Raw genomic sequence first — 6,745 nt, 5'->3', positions numbered from 1 at the left:
AAAAAAAAAAAAAAAAAAAAAAAAAAAATTGTTACGGAAAATCTAAATAAAGAAACGTTAGGGTACTCATATTTTTGACGCTGACTGTATACAAAAATTCTCATACACAAATTCATAGGTTTATCCCTCGCTGTTCGCTTTCTGTTTTTTTTTTTGTTTTTGTATGCTCTTTAATTTTGTTCTAAAATTCTGATTCCCATTCGTTGGCGCCATCGTCATTGCTGTTCTCGTTGTCAAGAGCAAAAAAAAAAGTGTACTTAAACAAAAGTGCTTAATTTTATTAAAAGCGCACGCTCGTTGTACGAACAACAACAGATCTCATATCTTAAGTCCTGCTACGCTAGCATTCTTCTTGCGCACATTTCATTTTTCTTCACATTTCTTCACAAACAAAACGCACTTACTGTACGGATATTTCTCAAATCATTGTTTTCTTCATTCATTTTATTTTTTTTTGCATCCCCCTCGCAGTGAGGCAGGTCCTTCACGCATAGCCGTCTAAACTGCTTAAATGGATTACCAGAAAGGCGCTCATGCATGCATGGGTACATGGTCGTTTTGTCACGTTTGTATGTATGTAAATGCGTACATACATCTGTATAAGCCAGCCTCATTAGGAGGCATACTTTTAGAGGCGTAAAAGCTGAAATTGCCGCAATTCGTACACATTTGTAATGCAAATGAATCTTATGGTAATATATTTAATCACTTATGGTGAATTGAGGACATTTAAGCGGCATTTAAAACGTATATACGTACACCCACATACATATACATTAGGGCGGGTAAATTTACATGAAAGTTATTTTGTTTAATATGCCGAAGGAACCATGAGTCTAAAATCAATTTCGAGCTTTCCAAATTGTGATAAAAAGTTTTTTTCTTCCTTTGCAACTGTTGTGTTAATTCGCTGTAGTGTTTAAATTTTTTTAATAAAGACATATTATAAGAGGTTTTTTGTATGTAAAACATCCGCCAGAGGTTGCAACAGTAAAAAAGTGTCAGCAGCTCTGTGTTTTTGTACACGACGCCCTGCATCTACTTAACAATTTCTGCAAGCCCTCTACACATAATTGGCTCCGGTGCCTTTGGCTGAGTCGCAGATACACAGTTTACAAATGTATAAATCGTGTTATCTCTAAGCAGCTAACAGCCACACTCAGAAACATTCTTTAAATTAGCTTTAAGGGACACTTAACTAATGCGGCCCTTTTTTTTTGTGGCATCATCCACTTTTTTCGTTCAGTTTGAAATCAAGTATAAAAATAAGATATTTATATCATCTTGCGCGCACTGCCTCAACAGTCGCAATGGCTGAGTGAGCAGACCACTAGCGTGTCATTCGAGAGTTCGGATTTCGAGTCCTGGGGCAGGAAAATTTTCTTTTTACTTTTTTTATTTATTTGATTTTCTTGTTGCATTTTTTATTTTTTTTATTTAAAAAACTATTTTGATTTTATTTTTTCCTTTTTTATTTAGTTTTATTTTGATTTGTTGAACATATTTTTTTTTAAAGGAAACTAATTTTTTTTATTTCATTTATTTTTTTTTTTGCTAAAAGACAAACAAAACCACTAACAATCCAATTCTGGCATGTCTTTCAACTCACCACAGTTTTTCGAAAAAAACAAGTCTAAAAAATCTGCTGACGAGGAGGATAGCGTTATTGTATTTATCGTTTAGCAATAAGTTTTCCACAAACTAAACGAAATTAAAAAAGTATTATTTTTTAACAAGAAAAACTAAAATTTGAGAAAATGAAAGTAAAAAAGTTTAATCAAAAAATTTCTAAATATTAAATAAAAAAAGTATTTATTTTTTACGCAAAATAATGCAAAAAAAAAAGAAAAAAAAATTTATAAAAAAGGAAAAAAACCGTTGCCGAGGATTGAATTCGAATCTCTTGAGTGGCGCGAAACGTTATCGAAATTGATATTTTTTGGAAACAAACAAAATATTTCAAAATCATTTGTTAAAAAGTTAAGTAAAGGTTTTTCTTTACTTAACTTTTAGGTTTATTAAATACCGTTTAAAAATCATTAACCGACTCTGAGAGGGGATTTTTCAAATCGTTACTGAGAAACATCTTAAGTAATCATTAAATGACTCTGAGTGTGGCTGTTAGTACATTTCATTTTGTATTCTATTTATTATGAAGATGTACAGCGATATATATATCTTACAGATATATATAACTTACAGCACCCATTCACAATTGATTGTTTAGGTATGAGTTCTTGTTTCTTAGTCCTTCCTTGAGGCAGCTAAAACTGTGAACTTGTGTAAGCATTTTTAACTTACAAATCATACAAAATACACGGAGCAAATCAAAAAAAAAACGCCGCTCCAAAAGGTATATACTCAATATCCATATTTTATCAGTTATGAATTTTTGGTAGCATAACTCCTTCATTTACGTAGGTGTGGTGCTTTAAAAATTTATATTTTTACTTTAAAATTCAAATATTGTACAAAGCCTTCGTTTATTGGCCGAGAACACACTGTCCTTGTTTATTTATGTTTTTTTTTTTCTTTTTGCTATTTTAATAAATTTTAACTTACTCACTCCTTATTCTTTCCCCTCTTCCTTCGTTCCAAAAATATTTATATTCTCTCATAAAAGCTGAGTCTATTTTTGGAATTTCACAGAAATTTCATAACCAAAAGATTTCCACACACACACACACATCCCTTAGAGCGTAATTTTTCCATTTTCCAATTTTTTATTTCATCCTAATCGTGTGCGTGCGCACATGCGAGCAGCCATGCCATGCTATGTATAATAATAATAAATCATTCAATGAATAATATGGAGCAGAAAAACGTGATCATTATTTTTTTGCCTGTGTTTGCCTATACCACCACAGCAGCATTTAAACTTCTTTTTGTTTACTGCCCTTTCAAATCTATTTTTATTTTTATTTTTCTTTTTGATTTTGATTTTGATTTATTTTACCGTCTTCTATTGTTAGTTTAATGTATGCTTACTTCTCAGCAGTCGATTGTTTGGGGCTGAGATTTCGATTTGTGAGTGTTTTGTCATTCCATTGTATTATTAACTGTATATCGCATTGTCCTTGGTTCGGCAGCAGTAGGAGCAACTTTCACTCACAGCTGTGCTGAGGCCACGATTCGCAAGCACTTTCGCCATTTAAATTGAATGACGCTATACTAGAAGACTCCTCCTAATTGTACTGAAAATTTATGCAGAAAAAATTATTTGAGATTTTGCGAAAGTTTTTTTTTTTTGTCTGTATGTTGAGTATTTCTTAATTTTTCTTATCTCTCTCAAATAAACCGGAAATCTAATTCATGCAGGGGGGTACTTACCATATGTTTTTTTTTTTGGCTGCGCATTTCAGGCGTCTTGTTGTGTTTACTTCGATTTCTTGCTTTCCGGGAATCAACTCGCTTAATCCTGCCACACTCAAACAGTGTCATATACATATGTACATATACAGTACTGGCCACTTGCATAGTGTGCCCCCTTTTGATTTTTAGTGTTGACAGTCTTCCTTTCGCTTATTTAATATTCATTAATTTTTTTTTTAAGCAAAGCCGAGATTTTTTGACCACTCTAAACTCGAAAACTTCTGAACGGATTTGGACGAGATTTTTTTTTGTATAATCTGTATCCATAAAGCTATTATCTTTAGTACTGAGAATTTCTATAAGCTTGAAACCTGTCTAAAAAATTATAAGATCCCCAACGTGCGTGGGATTACAAAAAATGAGGCGTATGTACTATTTTTTGAGTAGGGTTACCACCTTTTTAAAAAATTATAAGATCATCACCGTTCGTAGGATCAAAAATGAGGTACTAAGTGGAAGAATATGGTCTCCGGATGTGCAATCAGGCTTTTATTTTATTTTTTTTGCAGTGGGTTTTTGTTAATAACATCAGATTTGCACGGTGCAGTCAAAATGAGGTGCCAAATGAAAGCGCTTGACCATCAGTTGTGCAATAAGGTTTTATTTTTTAGAAGAGGGTTGCCACCTGTGCGAAAAGCTATAAGATGTTCGCTGTTCGTTGGATTATAAAAAATAATGAACTATTTTTTGAGTAGCGTTGCCACCTATGCGAAAAATTATAAGATCCGCACTGTTCGTTGTATTAAAAAATTAGGTACCAAGTGATAGGGTATCGCCGCAGGATGTGTAAGAAGCCTTTATTTTTTTGTGTAGAGTTGCCACCTATTTAAAAATTGATTTGCACAGTACATTCAAATTAAAAAAAGGTGTCAAATGACAGAGCTTGGCTTTCAGATATGCAATAAGGGTTTATTTTTTCGAAGAGGGTTGCCACCGGTGCGCAAATTTATAAGGCGTAGGCTGTTCATTGGACTTAAAAGTGAGATGTATGTACGTTCACAATCAGCGCTAGAAAAGCCCCACGCATTCGTGGCCGTCTAGTTTATAATAATTCAACAAACTTTCATAAAAATTTCAAACTTTTTTAATAATTTTAATTTAATTTTTTCATGGAAGTTGTTACGCATTTGCTTCCATACAGAGTATGTTTACCTATTTTTTTACGTATTTATATAACAAAAATGGCAACACCATTTTCATTTATTAGGGGTATTCATATGACGTGATAAACTGTTGAAAAACGTGGTACAATTATAAATTCCATAAAGTTTGTGACATTAGATGAATACCCCTATTATAAAATTTTAAACTCGTAATTGCATAGTCTCTGTTATAGACTTTGCTATATTTTTATAAAAAAAATAAATAATGAATATTAACTAAACAAAAAGAGGAATACTCCGAATACTGAGGATCAAAGTGGCCGGCACTGTACATAAGCATGTGTTAGTGCCTCTTCGTATTTATTTGCTTAGCTTGCTTGCATATTTATTTTGCAAGATTGTTCCATTTCCTTCCTTACTGCGTGACTAAGCGCACTGCAAAATACGAAATGGAAGCTGCAAAGTAAAAAGGAAATGCGAACTCGAACTGAAATGCCTTCCACTAATGTATAGCAGTATTTTGCCTATTTAACTACCAACATTTCTTTTCTGTTTATTCATGCCAATTTCTTATTTACGCTGAGCAGCTAGCAGCTCACTTGCTACAATTCTATGCGAAAATACAAAAACCTTTGTCAGCATCAATGTAAGCATACAAGAATGTGTGTGTGGTATGTATGTAGATACTATGAAAATTGCCAAAAATGTAGCCAGGTGTAAAATATAAATTGCCTACAATGAGTGAACAAACCGAAATCATCTTTTTCCCATCTACAACAACAGGCATTTGTATAGGAAAATAACTACAAATCTTTATAGCAGCATTTTCCATTCGTAATCTGTGTCTTGAAAATCTGCAAAATATTTTGTTGGCAATCTGGGGGTTTGGTTTACTTACTGGCTAAGAGCGAACGAGCGAGCGAGCGAGCGTTGTTATTCATGTCGTGACCCTTATAAACGCTGTTTTCCATTTAACTATTGTCCATAAACATTGCTGTGCTGTGTGGGTATGTATGTATGCATGTTAAATGTAGAGCAACTGTATCCTTTTTCTATGCTACCTTTATTTATGTAAATACGAGTATATATGTTGGTATGTGTATATGTATGTACCCTGTGGGGAAAATCTCTAGTTCTGAACTGGGGCGCTTCTAGTACATTTAGACCCAGTACCGGTTCGCGATAAATCTCTTTTGCATGCAAGCAACTGGCGAATTTAATATGGCGATGTCCTAGGAAGTGTCAATTGCCGCCCGCTGCATCCCTTTTTCGATAGTTCCGAACTAGTCCTAAATTCTATAGTTCCGAACCAGTTCTAAAATCGACAGACGAAAGAAAAAAGTATCATGATTTTTCAATCTTTTCGGTTCTTCCGTGTGTACGATTTTAAGTTATTTTGGAAGAAATGTGTTTTCAATTTGAAATTAAATTTGTTTGAATGATTGTAAGAAATGTACGTTTACATACCTTTAGCTGTAGCTGAGTTTGCAGAGGTGCTCGCTGTTATTTCTTAGATTCCAGACTGTCCCAAGATGTTGAAATGTTAACACAAATTTTAGTTTTGTATTACCAAGCTATGAAAAAGCATCTGCGAAGCACAGAATAGAAGCGTATTTGAACGAAAAAGCCGCCGAACACATATCTATGTAAAGTAAACAAGCCGCCCGCTGCATCCCTTTTTCGATAGTTCCGAACTTGTTCTAAATTCGACCAATAGGATCTAGTTCGTTCTGCATCCCTTTTTCTATAGTTCCGAACCATTTCTAAATTCGTCAGTTTAGATATAGATCTGTAGTGAAAAAAACTGAAAAAAATAGTTTCTTAAAAGTACCACTTTTCGCCGATTTTGGACAGGTGGGGATCTAGTTCCTATCGGACTAGTTCGTTTTTGGCGATAAAGACCTAGTACGGAACTAGAAATTTGGTTCACTAGTCCGCGGTTTCCTTGCAGGGTAGCTAGTACCTCAGCCTTGAATTGCTGTTACAGCGCATAAGTGGGAGTATGCATTTGAAATGGTATTTGTATTCGGCGAAATTTTGTTTAACAGAGCGCACAAATTTTGACATAAATATACAAAGCCGAATGCTAGAAAAGGTAAAGAGTTTTGCTAAATAAAGGTCACATTATTGTGCTAGTAAATAAATAGTGGAATTTAGTAATATGGCAATGTAAGGGCGTACACGTGTGTGTACCGTCATACTTACTTATGTACATATGTAAACTACATACAAATTTACACATTTACAACTTGTTCAAGTGTTCTTTCTTG

General features: G+C 33.8%; 1 long non-coding RNA gene across 1 annotated transcript in view; it reads right to left on the bottom strand.

The window, feature by feature from the left end:
* LOC108365078 (uncharacterized) overlaps positions 1 to 6,124 on the bottom strand; it is a 23,764-nt gene extending 17,640 nt beyond the window's left edge. The window contains exon 1 of the long non-coding RNA XR_001847875.1: positions 6,112 to 6,124. This is a non-coding gene — a long non-coding RNA (uncharacterized LOC108365078). The remainder of the gene's footprint in view (positions 1 to 6,111) is intronic.
* Between the last annotated feature and the right edge of the window lie 621 nt (positions 6,125 to 6,745).

Source organism: Rhagoletis zephyria, unplaced genomic scaffold (genome assembly GCF_001687245.7).
Source record: "Rhagoletis zephyria isolate East Lansing unplaced genomic scaffold, Rhagoletis_zephyria_1.1 Rzeph_scaffold_01770, whole genome shotgun sequence".
In the NCBI taxonomy this organism is placed as follows: domain Eukaryota; kingdom Metazoa; phylum Arthropoda; class Insecta; order Diptera; family Tephritidae; genus Rhagoletis; species Rhagoletis zephyria.
The sequence above is the reverse complement of the archived record's forward strand: the minus strand, read 5'-3'. Positions and strand labels throughout refer to the sequence as shown.